This window comes from Urocitellus parryii, chromosome 1 (assembly GCF_045843805.1).
Source record: "Urocitellus parryii isolate mUroPar1 chromosome 1, mUroPar1.hap1, whole genome shotgun sequence".
NCBI lineage: Eukaryota > Metazoa > Chordata > Mammalia > Rodentia > Sciuridae > Urocitellus > Urocitellus parryii.
The window spans coordinates 214,566,200-214,586,407 of NC_135531.1; positions in this window are offsets into that span (position 1 = coordinate 214,566,200).

Sequence of the window (20,208 nt, forward strand, 5' to 3'; positions counted from 1 at the left end):
TCCTCAGTTTTCTGGGGCATAATAGTCATATTAAGCTTTTACAATTGCTGTAAATACTTAAGAGAGTTCATTTGTAAGCATACTTAGAAAACTCCCAGCACATAGTTAATGCCCAATAAATGTAAGTTATAATTATTATATTTTCTTTCACATTGTAAGCTTTATGCATATGATCAATGACCCTTGGTTGCCATTTATATTTTTTAAATGATAGACTACAAAGTTGACTTGGGAGCTCCGTTTTGGTGGGTAAAATTTGAGAGTAAAAAGCCCAGTTTTAGTGTAAGTCAGAAATGGGTATTGAATTAAGTCAGATGAAGCAGTCTTCACTATGGAGCACCAACACTCATACTCAGCTCCAGAAAATTGGCACAATTTCAATTTGAAGAACCTGACAGATTATGTTACTTTGTACTAAGTGCCTGACCACAAGCTTTTTATCTGGGGGATGAGTGTGGGAAGAACTGGTTGTCATGCATAATCACTTAGAAATGATTCCCTAATTTTCAGCCACTATCTACATCCCCAACCTGCAGCCCTATGCTGTCTTTGAGTAGCATTGTCTCTTGGGTTCAGCTGTGTGGCTGCATCTCTCCTTGGTGGGAGCTCCTTCCATGTGTGTTGTGAGCTGGAGCTTTCTTTCTTTCTTTTCTTTTTTTTTCTGTTCATCATTGCATGTTTTCTATCAGCTCTTCATCTTACAGAAATGTAGAAAAAAATCGCCTGTTAGCTAAAATCTCCCCCTATCTTTTTCTTCCTTCTTATGGATTTCCACTTATTTTTTTAAATGCTTCATTCTTATCTTTTGTGTTGTTAGGATGAGGGAAAAAAATCACATGTACACAGTCACCCTTTTGAGCCAAAACCCCCAAATTTTTAAAAAAGTTTTTGCAGCCTGAATTTTGAGTTAATTTCTAAATTGAAAATAGTCTGTTGATTCCACTAACTTCATAGTCAACAAATGCAAAAATCCCATTCCTAGTCTTTTTGGTGTATGCAGTAGTAGTGCCATTTCATTTCCCTTTCTAAAAAATACTAATTTTGTCATTATTTATTTAGAAATCCAGCTTATTGTAGAGAAATTGGAAAACTAGAAACCTCAAAAAAGGTAATGTCAGTCATAGTCCCATCACACTGAGAATATTATTAGTTTCCAGCCTATTTTTAATTTTCTTTTTAAAATCTTCACCTTCCCTTCTCCAATTCTGACTCTACTCATTTTACAGATTTTGCAATCCTAATAGCCAGCAACAAACTGGCAAAGAATCTCCCCAATGTAATTGATAAAGGTTAAGGACACTCATGTCAGTAACTTTCCTCATACTTCAGATTATTACAAACCAGGCAGTGATAACTATCTTTGTAGCCAATTATTTGTGCATATTCTTCTTAATTTCCTTATTTTCTTGAGGTTGAGACAAAAGAAAAGATGGAGCTCTTTAAAAGACTTTCCAGGGCTGGCAATGTAGCTTATTGGTAGAGTGCTGGCCTAGCATGAGTGAGACCCTGGGTTTCATCCCCAGCACTGGGTAGGGGGTGCAGGGTGTAAAGTAAAAGACTTACACACTGGCAAACTGCCTTCTGGGACAGTTATATAATTTTAAGCACAACCGGTGATGATTGATATTCTGCTTTACTCTTATTTTTAGCAGGGGCTATTATTGTTATTTTGAAAATTTTTTATAATTTAATAATAGTGTCACATTATGCTGATATCTTTTAAAATAAATTTAATGGATATCTGGTAACTTTTTTTTCTTTTAGCAAATTGTTCATATTTATAGAAAATGTTTATTGGTTTTTAAAAAAGATTTCCACTAATTTTTATTAAGAATCTAATATGTTCCAGGCACCATTGTAAGTGCTGGATCTTTAGGAGTAAACAAAACATAATCCTTGCCCTTGGGCTTATTTTAATGGGAGGGTCAAGGTAGATAATAAATCAAATAAACAAAGTATTCACTACCTCAGATAGTGATAAACACAATGGAGAGGATAAGTGTGTTTGTGGTGGGGTTTTCTGAGGACCTCCCAGGAAGGCTACAATTGAGCAGATCTGAAGGTAGTAAGGAGTGGCCATGCCTTTATCTAAGGTAAGAGCTTTCAGGCAGAGGGACCAGCATCTGCAAAGACCCTGAGGTGGAAGTGTGCTGTCACAGTTAAGGAATGTCAAGGAGGCCAGGGTGACTAGAACAGAGCAAGTAAGGAAAGCATTAAAAGGACAGATCTGAGAGGTAGAGGTACATCTGTGTGGGGGAAGCAGATCATAAAAGCACTTAGAGATAACCATTGCAAGATCTTTGGCTTTAACTGTGAGGAAATAGTAAGTTCATGAAAGGATATGAGCAGAGAAATGACATGCTATAACTAACGTTTTTAAATGATCTCTTTGGTGGCTGTGTGAATAATAAGCCTCAGGGGACTAGGGCAGAAGAAGGGAGACTCAGGGGATTATTCAATAATTGAGAAGGCAGATTGTGGCAGCCGAGCCCAGTGTGGTTGTTATAAATGTGGCAAGAAGTGATCAGATTCTATATATCTTTTTGCATCTGTACCTAAGAATAAGAGTTATATATCCATCCACCTTCCTGTCTGCCTACCCATCCATCATCTCTCTGTCCCTCCATCCATTCATGCATATATTCTCACTGTAAATTTTAAATTTCAGGATGTAGATTTGGAAAATGTGCTAAAATAGTTGAGATAGCATGGAAATTGTGTGTTTCTAAAGGTTTATAAAACCTTGCTCATGTGACCCTCTGGACCCTATACTTTTCTTGTAGATAAGGCTTTGATAGCTTTTTAGATATATTTCATCATCTGAGTTAATATTGATCATTTGTGTTTTTCCAGAAAATAATCCATTTCCTTGAGAAATATATTGCTTTGGGTTGCATCTAGTACTGTTCTAATATCTATGTTTGTATCTATGTACTTCTCCTCATTTCTATTATTTATTTTTATCTTTACACATTTTTGTTTTGTCTGTCTTTTGATTTATTAAACTAAGTAGTAACCTGTTGATTCTATCTATATTTTCACCAAGTAATATATTAAATTTCTTTGTCCCTTTTCCTTTTTTTTTTCTATTTTTAGGTCATTTATTTTTTATTTCTTTTAAAATTATTTCTTTCTTCTTTCTTTCCTGTATTCATTCATTTGGTCGCCCTCTCCTGATTTCTTGAAATAAATATTTAGTTCATTTTGTTTTCTTGTGTACTGAATTTGCCTCAAACAAATGCTTTAGTAGTGTGCCATTGTATTGATATGACATATCCTTATTAATTGTTCTTTTTTTAGTTCCTGTAATATGAGATTTGTACTAACAGCTATTTGTTAATGGTTTTTCTTTATTCCAAAAGGTTTGTTTTTCAGTTTACATTATTGAAATTATCTTCTAATAACAAACATTTATAGTCAAAGACTATGTCTTCTCTGATTTCTGTTTTGTTAGAATTTATTTCTTTGAAACTTAATGATGCATAATCAGTTTCACAAATTCTCTATGAATCTTTCATAGAAAATATATTTTGTATTCTTTGAGTACAAATTTCCATGTTTCTTGATTTATAAATCAACTATATTTTAATTAAATTATTATTACTTTAGTATAATTTTTCCTTGAACTATATGTCAACAAGACAGATATACTTATGTCATCCACATTTATTGTGTTGCTTATTTATATTTTAAACTTTATATATTTTGTTTGAAACAGTTTTATGACTGTTAGTATCTCTATAGGTTTTGTACTTCATTAATATAAAATAATCCTTTATTACATTAAAATCACATTTAATGTGTTTTTTGCCTTAAATTCTATTTTGACTGACATTAATATTCTGTAGTCACGGTTTTGTTGAATCTTTCTGATATAGTTCACATACGTGTAAGACCCCATCACTTGACTGCACCATTAAACTTCAGTTTTATTACAAAATAACTAACATGTTAATATCGAAAATTGATTTTTTTTGCTTTAAAATCATGTTATTTTATATTGCATATATCATCTACCTACTTTACATTTTCAGAATTGTTATAAATTTTATGTAAATGCAGCTGATATGTTATGGGTTGGATGTGAGGTATCCCCCAAAAGCTCATGTGTGAGACAATGTAAGAAGGTTTGGAGGAGAAATGATTGGATCATAACCTTAACCTGATCAGTGAATTAATCCCTGATGGCATTAACTGAGTGGTGACTGGAGGCAGGTGAGGTGTGGCTGGAGGAAGTGGTTCATTAGGGGCGTGACTATGGGTATGTAGTTTGTATCTGGACTGTGGAGTGTCTCTCTCTCTCTCTCTCTCTCTCTCTCTCTTATTTGCTGGTGATCATGTAAGCTGCTTGACTCTGCTCTAGCCTCACCTGGAGCCCCAAGGAATTGATTCAGATTTCTGTGAACTGAAACCTCTGAAACCTTGATCCTTCAAATAAACTCCTCATTTACAATTGTGCTGGTTGTGTCCTTTGGTCACAGTGGCGAAAAAGCTGACTAAAACATGATAAAATGTCAAAATGTAGGTTTGAAATGGAAAATAAATATGAAAAGTGAAGATTATTTTGAAAAATTTGGTGCCATACATTAAAATTTCAATGGTGAACTTAAATTCAACATTTTTGGTGCGAATTTCACAAAGACCTTCTGTCCCAACCACTTTTGGTAAATAAAAGTCACTCTACCATAAGAACTTTGAATGACAATGTGTTCACAGATAGTTCCTAGGGAATGCAGCATGTTTTAAAGGGCTCAAGCTTCTCCAGGGTTATTGTGTAGTTTATTCTCTGTGTGTCTCCTGACACCTCTCACTCAGATCCCTGGCCTGCCTTTCTCTGATCTACACTTTGTGCTGGACCATTGTTTTCCAGTTTCTGATGGAACTTAGCCCACAGGAAGTACAGTCAAGAGATTAAGGGGCAAGAGGAGGGCTGGGGTTGTGGCTCAGTGGCAGAGTGCTCGCCTAGCATGTGCAAGGCCCTGGGTTCAATCCTCGGCACCACATAAAAATAAATAAATAAAGATATTGAGTCCAATTACAAGAAAAAAATAAATATTAAAAAAATAAAGAGGCAAGAGGAGAAGAACACTGGAGTCTCTTTCCTTCTTACCCTCCCCGTCCTTGGGCTTTAGCAACAGCACTGCCTGCCATTGCCCTCCAGACCTAGTGTGGTAGTGGTGCTCATCAAGGGGGTCACAACACCCCTGCTGACCTAGCCTGGCCCACACCTCTAATATCATTTTTCACCAACTTCTCTTCAGGGGAATCATCAAAGTGGAAATTCCCAGGGTCCTGATTGAACCAGATGTGATACATCTGGATTCCTTTTTGCAAGCAAAAGAAAACAACGTCTTTCCCTTTTCTTTTTCTTTTTAAAAGGATTGGTAAGATATCAGGGTGTAGAGAATAAATGGAAAGCTTAAGATTGAACATAAGTTACAGTAAGTTCCAAAATTTGTCAACAGACACCATGATGAAGTTCACACAATGGGAGTGAATTGTCTCTCAAGTTTATGCCCCCAATGTAATCTTGAACCCTCCCAACATAATTTTATCTCTGACTTAGCATTCAAAGCCATGGAGAGGCCCACCATGTGTCTGTTCCTGGTGGCAGAGGGAAGGGATCTTAATCATTTGACTTCTGAAAAAAAGAGGTGCCTACAGAAAATTTCGGCACCTAGGAAGGAGAAGTGGATATCAAACAACAAGAAATGAGTAATGCCCACTGGAGATATTAGCCATAATGTCATCATAATATTTAACAGACATAGTATTAATGCTTATTGTAATGCATTATAAATTAAAGTGTGACCAAGTTAAATGACCTCTTAATTATGTAATTATTTGCTCTTTCATTTATTGATTTCTCCTTTTCTGTGTCTGCTATTGAACAAGAATTGTTGGTTAAGTTGTCCTGAATGTGTTCCTTAAGTTTCATTTCTATCAACCCAGCATATTCCATTCAAATAAAGCAAATATCCACATGGCAAGGAGTTCAGAATATTATGAATCAGATTCACATATAAATATGCTGTTGTTAGTTTTTTCAAGAAAATATATTGTCAGAAGCTGTGGATAACCCTCATAAATGAATTCATTCTTGATTATCAGGATACTAAACCCCTCCTAAAAATCAATGTTAATTCAAGAATTCTCAGCTCAAAATGCAGCTTGTTCCGAGCACAAGGAATTGTGTGAGAGAGGGAGAAAGGAATGATTTGTGATCCGAAAAATATACTTTGACAGCTTCAGCCCCAAACACATACAAACATTTCCACAGGGGCCTTAAAGGCGACCTTGGTAAGGAAGGGAAAACAATCCTCACCTGGTAAAGCCAGGGTGCAAAACTCCACCCAGGAAGATGCAGGGCTGAAATTTAAGAGGAAAAAAAAATTGGATTTTTAACAAGAAAGTACTTTGGGCTTTTGAAAATGCAGTATAAAATGCTGGCATCTTTGCATACATACTGGAGAATTTGGAGAGTAGTTATTAGATGGTGGTACCGCCCCAAAGACTGTAAAAGCAATGAGAAGATTCAGCTCTTGTCAAAGGGCACACTGGTCCCTGCTGCCCTAAAGCTAAAGACTGTCATTGAAACAACTCTCCAAAGGCCTCCTTGGGAGCTGGTTCTGGAGCTGGTCCTCGGGGCATAATTATGAGATTCCTGAGCTTCTGTGCTACTGTTAGCTAGAAATAAAGGTCATCTAACAGTTCAGCTAGAAATCTCTGTCCTGAGTTAAGTACAAAGGATCAAGGATAGAGAAGGCCTTGTGCTTCGATTCACAAACTTTTTTCTCAGAAGAAAGGTCTGGTGGAAATCACTCCCCTCTTCTCTATTGTTTAATGAGTATAGAAATTGGATGCAGATATCTGAAGGCAACAAAAGAAAACTTCAAGTTTGTGTTCAAATCAGAATACATTCCTAACAGAATACAGAAGCTCTAAGTAAAAAAGCCATGTAAACTGTGGTGCATATTTCTCTAACTTAAAAATAACATAACTAAAAAATAATAATTGCTAGTCATTATGATTGTTATTGGACAAGCAGGATTATGGGATGCAGTGCCGTTGGAATTAGCTAGAAATGGAGTCTTGGCACATTTAAAAAACTTGAATTGAAAGATTATCTGGAGTTTTGCTTTCTTAGTTTTAAAAAGAAAGTATTTGATTGAATATATGAAGAGAAAGACTGATCTTTGCGGTATTTCTGGCTTAAAGAACCAAAATCCATACTCTCAAAATTGATTTGAGTTTCAAAGACTTTCTTATTGCTCAGACACTCTTTTAGCATGTCATGGGCCTATTAGAAATCTTTTGAACTATCACAAATGAATGTCTGTCTAGTGCATTCAATGTGTACTTCAGTGTTCTCAGCCATTAAATTATAGGGCATGAACTCAAAAGCTCACAATGTTAAAATCACATAGAACCCAACCTTGTGGAGGACAAAGATTCCCAGGCCAGGAGGTGCAGGTCCTGACTTTCCCAAAAGTTAATCTGGACCTTATTGAAGGTGACTAAATGTTACGTATCTCCATTTTCTCATTCTTCATATCTAACACAATAACTGCCCTTTTTGTCTCATAATGCTTCTGAACCAAAAGCATGTGACAATGGCTACAAACATCTAAAACTTTTAACACGTTTCTATTTTCTATATTGGGCTCAAAAAGGCTGCAAAAGGGTGTGTATGCATCCTTCTCATTAACACTTGTACAACCCTGTATTTTTAGCTACAGTTTGTGCTTCTAACTTAAAGATACATTATACTGCCTCTAACCAGAAGCAAAATGCTGTTTTTTTTTTTTTTTTTTGGAAGGTCCTCCCCGCACCCCCGACATTCACAGACGTGTGGGAAGAAGCAAATTACAAAAGGAAGAGTAATATTATATTTTTCAAATTCTTGAAAGATGAAAAATTTCACTTTAGGGCCTTCAGAGTAATTGACAAAATTCTAGGGTTAATGTACTTCATTGAACTTCTGGAATATAACAAAACATTTTAAGCACACAATGATACTTGAAATAATATATTTGAAACATACAAAATGTTGCTGGCTTATTGAAAAGAAAATGTAAAGGATTAAGTAGATACATTAAAGACAGGAGGTTTGGGTTTTAGTTGTAGGTTTCACTTGCTGTGAAGTGAAACCCAGACATGTATTAAAAATCTTGATTCCTACAACTGTTGAAGACGCTTTGTGTCACTTCTTCTTGTATTCTCCATACTGCTGCCTTAGCCCCTAACTCTGAGTTTCTGCTGCCACCATCAACTCTGTTTTCAAATATTTCACATTTAGACTTCCCAGGAGAGGACTGGTTGGGTTCATCAGTCTGCTCAGTATTCGGTGACCTTCTAGGTCTCAAAAGAGGTCACTTCAGAGGTTACTGGCCAGCCAACTGTTGTTCCAATTACTGTGGATGTGGTAGTGGTGTCAAATGATGCCAATCGCACCCCTAAGGGAGGATTTCCATGCACACAGTTTATGTAGAATGTGCAGGAAACACTGGAAGGAAGTGAGGAGGTGGAATAGGAAAGGAGAGGCAGCCAGCAAAGGGAGCAGTATCACATGTCCTCTATCAAGCACTGGGCTGAGTGGAGTTCAGTCCCACAGGGAGATCCTGGGAAATGGCATAAATATGTCCCCCAGTGTTATGCCAAGGAAACGGGAATATTTATATACCAATTCCCCTTAATCATTGGTTGCGGGCTTCTAGAAGGGAGGTAGAAGAGGGGTGCTCTTGATCTCCTACTCAGGTGTTCCATCTGTCAGGCAAAGGGATGCAGTTGAACTTGCAGTTGAAAATACTGGAGCACAGAAATGTTTTCTGAGAGATCTGGATGGGGCACCCAGCATTTAGTACACATGGTAACTGGTGAAGAGATCACTCATTGCGACCGTGTCAATCAGCTTTCTGTTACTTTTACAAGTACTTGAGATAATCCATTTAGAAGGAGAAAAAGTGTCTTTTGGCTCATGGTTTCAGAGATTTGTCCACAGTGTGTTGGCTCCATGGCTTCTGGGTCTGTGGTGGTGACACAGTACATGGCGTTGGAAAGGCCTGTTGGCCTCATGGCAACCGAGGAGCAAAGAGAGAGAGGAAGGGGCCTGGATGGGATCCTAATCTCTTTCAGGGGAAAGTTGCCAATGACCCACCCTCCTCTACCAGGCCCCACCCCTAAAGGTTTCACCACCTCCCAAATGTGCCACAGGATGGTGACGAAGCACGTGGACTTTTTACACACGGGCCTTTGGGGGACACTGATCCAAACCACATCGGCCACTTTCCACTAGGAAGGCTTTCATATGCAGGCTTCATGGCTTGTCAAATACCATTTTTATTACAGCAGCAATTCAATTTAAATTTTAAATTAAATTTAATACAAGCAGTACTACATATTTGTGTTTGACTTTTGGGCAACCTTTTAAATGCCCGAAACCCTTCCATTCAACTGAATTTAGATTTTTGTACATTAGTCAATAAATTAATATTTGGCTTTTCTGTGGTGATTCTGGGAGCTAATCAACAGCTCAGTTTGGGCAGCACTGATATCATTGTCAATTAGTTGAACTGGGTAATTAGATTAATATTTTATTTTGATTTTTGCTCCAATTTGAATAAAAAATAGAAGTGCTAATATTAATCATGGGGCTTTCATATGCTTAATAAAATAATGACAAAGCTGCAAACCATAAAGCATGGCAAAAAATATGTGAAATCTTTAGTCATGTTTGAACTTAAGCTTGTTCCTCAATTTCAAGAACAAAATGAATAAGAGTGACTAAGCACAATCCAGGCGTGGGCAGGAGGATCACAAATTTGAGGCCTGCCTGGACAACTTAGTGAGACCCTGTCCACAAAGTTTTAAAAAGGGTTGGGATAGAGTGGCTCAGTTTCCAGCCCTGGAGTGGGGGATAGGGGGAGAATGATACAAGGCACCAGGTCCTAATTTGAACATGAAGTATGATTAATATTTTTGTAATTTTTGATTTTGAAAATTAGCACCCTACAATACATATATCCATTGCTTCACTTTCATGTTTTTCAGATTTTGCACATGGTGTTTCAGAAATGTTTCATCTGCAGAAATTGGAGACAGCATAGCAAAACTACTTTATTTAAAAAAAAAATTAAAATGTCATCTTTCTAAGATAAAGTTGAGCCCTAGTAGAGATAGATGACCTGACCAGGTTCCCATGCATTTGAACCCACCTCCACCCCACTCCTCACCAAAATGTGATCTAAGTTTTGTTAGTCCTGGCAAGTCTTAAGTTCAGGCTGGCCTACAGCCTCCAATAAGAGGTTCAGTGATACATTGGGGTTGAGCACACACGGGACCAGAGGACACAAGCCAAGCCATGTGAGCAGAAAGTCTAAACCCAATGTTTGGAGAAACACTAGCTGACACCTATGGGCTATGTCCCCATAGCCATTCATTACAACACTCGGAAAGACAAGCAAATAACCTAAACTTGATTGATGGGTATCTGTTCAATTTGTGGGCAAACCAAAAAAACTCAAGAGTGATCTTGAAAGAGCATTGTGCAAACAAATCCTCCTAGTAAGCCAGCTGCTTGTGGGTGTGCATGGTGGGACACAAACAGTGGATGCCACAGCCAAAGAAAATCCCAGTAGCTTCTTTGCTCTGAAGTATGTCCCATAGTGTGTGTGGTATCCTCTGCAGGTGGATTAAAGGCTCTATTTGCCCTTACATTGTGGTGTTGGCTGAGGTCCTACAAACAAGAAAGGCAAACTCATACCTGAGGGATGTGTGTGTGTTGAGAGAACAAATCTCTGGCCATGCCAGAATAGAAGAGGCCAATGTAATTAGTTAGTGAGGTTACTGATGTCAGCTGTCCAAGTCATTTTATCTGCTTGGTTGGTTAGTATCTCTTCTTAGATGGATGGTCTCTGGTGAGTGCTGGTGTGTGATATGTGCATCTTCACACTTGATGCCCATTTTCATGTGTCTATCCACACCCCTCTAGTTTAGAGTTCATTGTACGTACCTTTCAATTTTTCTTTTTCCGATCACCTGACTGACCACTTTTGGGGCTCTGTCCAAAAAGCTAGACTATTTTCTATCGCTTCAAAATTACACACTGTTACGGTTTAGATGTGGTGTCCCCCAAAATCTCACATATGAGATATGCAACAAAGTTTGGGGAAAAAAAATGATTGGACTATAACCTTAACCTAGTCAGTGAATTGATCCCTGATGAGATTAACTGAGTGGTAACTGGAGGCAGGAGGGTTTCATGGAGGCGTGGCTATGGAGTATATATTTTGTATCTGGAGAGTGGAGTCTCTCTCTCTCTCTCTCTCTCTCTCTCTCTCTTGGCTTCCTGATCATCATTCGAGCTGCCTCCCTCTGCCATGCTTTCCCACCATGATGTGCCTTACCTCGAACCCCAAGGTATGGAGTCTGCTGTCTATGGATGGAGCCATCTGAAACAGTGAGCCCTCAAATAAACTTTTCCTTCTCTACAGTTGTTCTGGTTGGGTCTTTTAGTTTGCAGCAGTGAAAAGGCTGACTAAAACAGAAATATTCTCTTTCTACCTGAATTAGATATATAACCAGGTGCTGAGAGCATTTATATATATTTATATTCCTATGTTTTCATTTCTATCTTTTAATGTCATCTTTTTTCTTATTTGTTTTGTGGCACTGGGGACCAAACCCAGAGCTTGTACACGTTAGACAAGCACTGTACCACTGAGCTACATCCCAATTTTGTTTTTGTTTCTCTTGAATAAATATAGAAATGGGATTGCTGGGTCTTATGGTAAAAGTATCTTTAATTCTGTAAGAAACTGACAGAGAATCCCCACGGTGGCCGTAGTGTCTTGCAGTCTCACTGGTAAGGGATGAAAGTCAAGACCCGTGCTGGGTCTTTTCAGTCTCTCAGTTTTCGACATTTACATCTGGATGTGTTGTGGTATTCCATTGTTGTAAGTTGCATTTCCCTGGGAACTAATGATGTTGACTGTCTATTCATGAGCTGAAATGGCCATTTATACATCTGCTTTCGTGATATGGGCGTTCCAATCTTGCCTGTTTTCAAAAACTGGATGAGTTTTTACGGAAATTCTTGAACTGTGAGGTTTCTTTATACAGTTATGTATCTGACCTTTGCCAGGTAAATGATTTACAAATATTTTCTCCCACTCTGTAACTTGCTTTTCATTTATTAATAGTTATTATTATTATTACCAATCTCTTAAAGAACAAGTTTTAATTTTAATGAGTTAAGTTTATCAAATTTTCCATTAATGTTTTATGATTTTTGTATCCAACCTGAGAAAAGTCTGCCTACCTGAAAATTGCAAAGATTTTCTCTTATGTTTCACCTAGAAGTTTAAGTATTTTAGGCTTTATGTTTGGGTCCATGGTCCATTTAGAGATTGTGTGTGTGTGTGTGTGTGTGTTTGTTTGTGTGTGTGTGTGTGTGTGTGTGTTTAGCATGAAGGAAATATCAAGATGGATTTTCTTTATATGGATGGTATTTGTCCCAGCATCATTTGATATAAAGAGTATCTTTTTTCACAGTGAGTTACCTTGGCACTTCCATCAAACATCAATTCTCCCTGTATGTAAGGGTCTACTTCTGGACTCTATTCTCTTCCTTTTGTATATGATTCTTCTATGCCAATACCAGATTGTCTGGATTACTTACATTTTAGTGTCTTAATTACTGTAGCTTTAAAATGTCTTGAAATCAGTTCTCCAACTCTCTTCTCTTTCAAAATTGTTTTGTCTATTCAAGATCTTTGCAATGGCTGCACCAGAAACTCTGCCAATGTTTTGATTGAGATTACACTGAATGTACAGCCAATTTGAGTAGAAATGATATCGTAACCATACTGAGTCTTTGAATCCAGAAACATGGAATGCTGCCCCATTTATTTAGATATATTTAATTTCTTCCTACATGTATCAGTGCATAGCTCTTACAAATATTTTTATTAAATATATTTCCAGGCTTTTGATGTTTTTGGATGTTAGTTTGAACGAATTCTTTTTTTTTTTCATTTCATTTTCTAGTTGCCTTTTGGTTATACATAGAAATATATTTGATTTTTATATTTTAGTTTGCATTTATACATTAGTTTGCAATTTGTGAAATTCACTTCTTAGCTCCTTGTTACTCTGCATGTTTTTTTTTAGCATCATGTTATTTTACTTATTCCATTTCAATCTGTGTATCTTTTATTTATTCAGTTGTTTGTTGATTTACTTTATGACACTGCTTAGAAGTTCTGGTATGATGTTGAAAAAGTGATCTGGCCAGTAGAGGAAGGGGAATAGAGAGAGGGAGGAAGACTGGGAAAAGGAAGCACTGGGGACTGAAATGGAGCAAATTGCATTCCATGCATGTATGATTGTGTCATAATGAACCCCACTATTTTGGTATGACTATAACACACTAATGAAAACATTAAAAAAGAAGTGGTCTGGGCAGACATCTTTTTTTTTCCCTAAAGAAAAAAACTCATTTTTAAACCAATAAATATAATGTTATCAGAAATTCTTATAGATATCCTTTATCAGGTTGAGGGAATTCTCTTTTATTTCCTATTTTCCAGAAGTGGAGATTGAACCCACAGCCTTGCACATACGAGGTAAGAGCTCTTCCACTGAGCTACATCCCCAATTCTTTTAATTTTATTTTGAGACAGGCTCTTGCTAAGTTGCCCAGGTTTGCCTTGAATTTGTATTCCTTCTGCCTTAGCCTTCTGAGTAGCTAGAATTGCAGGCATTTTTATTTCTTTAAAAAATTGAATGGAGATAGGATTCATATACCATAAAATTTAAGCTATACAATCCAATAGTGCTTCCCAAATTTGTTGAGTTGTGCAATTATCACCAAAATCTGAGTAGAACATGTTTCACCTCTGAAAGAAACCAAGGACCCATTAGCAGTCTGTGTTTGTTCTTTCGCAACTCCCCTCATGCTGTGGCAATCACTAATCTACTTTCTGTCTCTATAAATTTGCCTATTCTGGACAGTTCACATAAATGGAAATAGACATAATGTGTTGTGTGTTCTGACTAATTTCTTTCATTTAATGTAATGTTTTCAGGGTTTATGCATTTCATCTTTTTACTGCTGAATAATAATAATAATATTCAATTATGATACATTTTCTTTCTTTCTTTCCATAGTGTGTTATTTCTTCTATTTAGATATTATAAATAATCCTACTATGAATAAGTTTTTGATTTTTTATTTCTCTTATGTATATTTACAGGAATATATATTTACCATAGGTCATATGGTAAATCCACATTTAACATTTTAAGAACTGTAAACCTGTTTTTCAAAGAAGCAGAACCATTTTCAATTTCTACCAATAATATAAGAAATCTCCAATTTCTCCACATCCTACTCAACACTTATTATTGTCTTTTTGATTATAGTGGGTGTGAAGGGGTTCCTCATTGTGGTTTCAATTTGCATTTCCCTGATGAATTTCTTAGTGTGATATTCTAAAGATAAAATGAACTGCAAAGCTAATTTAGATGTAATTAATTAATATTACTAATAGTATCAATACTATTATTATAAGTTTGAAACTATTTCTATATAGGAAGGGGGAAAGCAAATAAGACAATTTGTTAATGTTTTTAGGAAACAAGATTTGTAAATTTCAATAAAAGGAGATAAAGAAAATTAGAGACATTAAGGGGAGAACCCTGTGCTATATAATCAGGATTGAAATATCAATACTAAACTATCAATTTTTATGTTAAACTTTGCTCCTTGAAATTTTCTAGAACAATGGCACCAGAATAGCAATATCTGTATAAAACACCCTCATTCTGGTTTAGGTATGTTTTGGAACTGAAAGAAATACTAGCTGCTTTATACTTACATAGCTGAATAAGTACAAAGTGAGTCTTGAGATGTCTTCATGTTCCAATAAGCAAGGAAGTGATCAAAGACCTGCAGACATGTCAAGAGAAACTCAGAGGCCAAAAGAGGCTTCCACTGGCCGAATCTGGATCAATCTTAACCTTACAAAAAGGTTCAACTCTACCCATAAATCCAAAGAAAAAGAGGGACAAACTTGCCTCATTTTCTGCATTAAGGGTGCTTTATGCACAAATCTTCATTCTGAAAATCAGCAGATGATGAGGGAAAGCTCTTGTAATGTCAGCTAGTAAATGTAGAAGAAATGAGAATTAGAAAACCATCATTTTGCAATTCCCAATGATGTAATTGACTTACGCTAGGATGATCCATGGATGCTAATGGCTAAAACCATTAGGTAAAAGTTCTTCATAAAGAAGGACTGTCTCCTGGTGCCTAAATATGTCCTCATTGCTGATTCCTAAAGGAAAAATGAAACTTCCCATACAATGAAGGATCTGGTTGTCTACCTTTGACCAAATTAAGTTTCACTAACATTCAAATGATTTTCCCTCTTTACTAGTGAGAAACCTTAGACAATTTACTTATTTGTACCTGTGTGTAGTTGATTTCCTGATATTTCAGTCTACCCCTGATGCACCTTTCCTTGGGACACAGATACTATGTGGCACTGAAGTGTCTCTCTTCCCTATTCTGAGGATATTCTCATAATTACCAGCTGCCCCTAGGTTTCCTCTGATGTCTCGTATCAATGCCTTTCCCAAGCAGGTGTCTTTATCCATCTTCTTTTCTAAGGAAATGAAAATAATTATAATGATTTCTCATTAAGCAAGATGCTAAATTTTAGTGATGTATATAAACCTGTATCTGTAATGTATCTGTTTATATACATATATATGACTACATATGTATAATCCTGTCAATCTATTACTATCTACATATATATATATATATATATATATATATATGACTTTTAAAAAAATGTTTTAGTTATAATTGGACACACTACCTTTATTTTATTTATTTATTTTTACATGGCGCTGAGGATAGAACCCAGGGCCTCGCACGTGCTAGGCAAATGCTCTACCACTGAGCCACCATTCCAGCTTCTGTATATGACTTTTTAATCAGGGAAGTATGTTCAACTTTGCGAAATGCCTTTTCACCATTTATTGAAATGATTAACCTACTAATGTGATAATTATGTAATAATAGGTGTTCTAATTTTGAACTATCCTTTGGATCCCAGGAATGAACCTTATTTGATCATTGTGTGTTAATCTGTTAACTTGCTTATGCATTATGAAATTCCTGTACTATGTGTAAATTACATATTGATCTCTAGTTTTCTTTTTTGTAGTTTGTTGACCTCACTATCAGAGTCATTATTTGTCTCTCTTTCCATGCTTCAGATCACTTAGGTTTGGAATAATGTGTTCCTATTCCTAGGTGTTTTGAATGAAATCATTAGTGAGACTGATAGAGCCTGGTGTTTTTGTAAGGGGTTAATCCTTGATAACCTTCTCAATTTTCTTTGCTGGTACTTGGTCTGTTTGTTTTTTAGAGGCCTTTTCTAGGGTCATATTTCCTTAGAAACTGATTTATTTTAATCTAGATTTACAAGTGTATTTTCAGAATTTTGCATCAAGTATATCTTTGTTTTTTAATGTTTTTATTAGTGCATTGTAGTTGTACATAATAGTGGGGTTCATTCTGACCTAATCATACCTGCATGGCACATATTGTGCTCCATCTCAGTCCCCAGGGCTTCCCCTTTCCCTCCCCTCCTTCCTCTACTGGTCCTTATTCATTGTCTTTTTTTTTTTTTAATTGGTGGTTTGTAGAATACATAAAGGTGGAATTCACTGTGCTCTCATAATAGTTTTGGTTGCCTTTTAGTCCTTTCTAATTGCTGATTTTGTGTAGTTATGCTTTTCTTACACTTCCTTTAAAAAATAAAATGGGCTATCATTTTATCCATTTCATTGATATTTTTTCAAGTGATTAGTTCACCTATTATTTATATATATGTATATATATACATGTACATACATATATATTTAGAGAGAGAATTTTTTAATATATATATTTTTTTAGTTTTCGATGGACACAACATCTTTATTTTATTTTTATGTGGTGCTGAGGATCAAACCCAGCGCCCCACGCATGCCAGGCGATCAAACTACCGCTTGAGCCACATCCCCCGCCCAATATATTTTGTTTCAAAATCATTAATATTGGCTTTTGTCTTTAATGTTCTTTTTCTGTTTTCCTTAGATTTATTTCTTATTCATTTTCTTGACTTTTGCTTTACATGTGAACTCATCTTTCTTTCTTCTTGCTTAATAACTTGGTTACAGCTGTGAATTTTTCCTCAAAGCACTGATTTTAGACCTAACATGGATTGTAAAGCTTAGTGTTTTCTAAATATCTTTCAATTTCAGTTTTTGTTGCCTTTAAGCAACAAAAATAGTGCAAATGTTTAGGCAGTTGAGATTTTGTTTTCTGTTTTTAAAAGATCAATTCTACTTTCTTTGGATTGTAATTTGAGGATGTGATCTGTACTGTATCAACTTAAATATATTAAGAGTATTTTGTGGTCTAGCATATGTTGAATTTTTGAGAATGTTCTTTGGTTAGGTAAAGATGGAATATTTTATGTTTTCAGATAAGGGATGTGATATACAGCTTTAAGAGAGATTATATGAATCAAAAAAAATAATCAGTATTTTTACTGTTCACTTAATCTGTCGTAACAAGAGAATGAGTGAACTTTCCCTGGTTACTCCTGCAAGTCTCTTTTTTCTCTTTGAATTGTACAAAGTTTTTGCTTTAAGAATTTTCATGTTAATCTTCTTCTCATGCTCTTCGTCCCTATTCTGTTCTTAGTTACTCTCCTTATATCAAAGGAGTCATTTGGCATTTGTTTTTTAGGGATTGGCTAGCTTCACTTAGCATAATCTGCTCTAATGCCATCCATTTCCCTCCAAATTCTATGATTTTGTCATTTTTTAATGCAGAGTAATACTCCATTGTGTATAAATGCTACATTTTTTTTATCCATTTGTCTATTGAAGGGCATCTAGGTTGCTTCTACAGTCTTGCTATTGTGAATTGTGCTGCTATGAACATCAATGTAGCAGTGTCCCTGTAGCATGCTCTTTTTAGGTCTTCAGGGAATAGACCGAGAAGGGGAATAGCTGGGTCAAATGGTGGTTCCATTCCCAGCTTTCCAAGAAATCTCCATACTGCTTTCCAAATTGGCTGCACCAAGAGAGGTGGGAGGGAAAGGGAGAGAGAAGGGAAATTGCATGGAAATGGAAGAAGACCCTCAGGGTTATACAAAATTACATACAAGAGGAAGTGAGGGGAAAGAGAAAAATAATACAAGGGGGAGAAATGAATTACAGTAGAGGGGGTAGAGAGAGAAGAGGGGAGGGGATGGGATGGGAGGGGGGATAGTAGAGGATAGGAAAGGCAGCAGAATACCACAGACACGAGTATGGCAATATGTAAATCAATGGAAGTGTAACTGATGTGATTCTGCAATCTGTATACGGTGTAAAAATGGGAGTTCATAACCCACTTGAATCAAAGTGTGAAATATGATATATCAAGAACTATGTAATGTTTTGAACAACCAACAATAAAAAAAAAAAAAAGAATTTTCATGCCAGGAGCCAGGAGCTGTGGCGCATGGCTATAAACTGCAGTTACTTCGGGGTTGAGACAAGGAGAATCACAAGTTTGAGGCCAGCCTTGGCAACCTAGCTAGACACTGTTTCAAAAAATAAATAAATAGGCAAACAAATAAAGGACTGGGGATGTAGCTCAGTGGCAGACCATCCCTGGAGTCAACCCCAGTACTGCCAAAAGAACAAATGAACAAACAAATGAAATTGCCATGGCAGATAGAGACAATATAGAGAAAGGAACTCTCACACCATTGGTGGCAATATAAACAGAAAGTAGTAGACAGGATTTTGAATGTTCCTAACACAAAGAAATGGTATAGGTCTGAGGTGATAAATATGCAAATTACCCTCACCTGATCATAACACATTGTGTATATGTATGGAAATGTCACACTGTACTCCATAAATATACACAGTGATTTTGTGTCAGTTAAAAATAGCAATATATTTTTAAAAGACTTTTTATGCTAGGGTCTTTGGTTTTGACAATCCATGACAGATATTCATTGTAGATTGACTCTTTTATTATTATGAGGTAGACTTATTTCTTACATTTAATGCCTTTTTTTTGCTGTGAATTCATCTTTGACATTAATAATGTTAATAATTAATAGTTAACCTTTTTTGATGATATGTACCTATTATTTAACTTTGCTCTAAATCTCTCCCTTGCATGCAACAAATAGTTGAGTTTGTTTTTCTAAACCTATTAGAATATTTTTCTTTTCATAACTGATTTTATCTCATTTACATATATTGATATGCAGATATGTTTGGTCTCAGTTCTCTTTTATGATTTCAGCTAGTATTGTTTTCTTTATTTTCTGTTTGTTAAATCATCTATATATTAAAACTTAAATGCTTATACTTTTTTTCTGATAGTTCAGATATTTATAATGGGTTGTTAGGTTCTTTAGTGTGTTTTTTTCTTTTTAGAACTTTAAATAATATATTTAAGCTTTAATAATATAATATAAGCTTACATTTTTTGATTTATCAACTTTCAATGGTACCCATTGACTTCTATGAATGAAAAAATTAATTTATGTCTATTCCCACATACCTCTCATCCAACTTCTCATTATAATCGGTTACATTATTTTCTTGAGTTTTACTTATTAACTATAATTTACACAATTATATAATTGGCTTATTTTCTCAGACTGTCTCTTTCCTTGTTTTTCAAATTCTCTGAATGCTCCTTGGGTTAACAAGTTCCCTTTCCCTCCCTCCCTCCCTCCCTTCCTCCCTTCTTTCCTTTCTTCCTATTTCTCTTCAGTGAGGTACTATAACTTGATGACCATGAGCATGAAGTCTGCAAGTGTTCTGTTTTGCTTGAATTCTGTCATGAGCTATGACCCTGGACAAATAACTTACCCTCTCAGTGCCTCAGTTTCCTCCCTTGTACTGGGGGTTGGTGGCAATGTCTATCTCATTGGGATATTAGGATTGAGATAAAATTTGTAAGGGTCCTTGAACAGTTCCCCCAAAGAGAAAATACTAAGTGTTTATGCAGATAAATGAAACTGCGATCATCTGCTACACAATCTCAGTTTCTTTGTCTCCTTTCCACCCTATCACACTCCAGGGCTCTTGTAAAAATGTCATGTCTTGGTGTTTCTAACTCAGCACCAC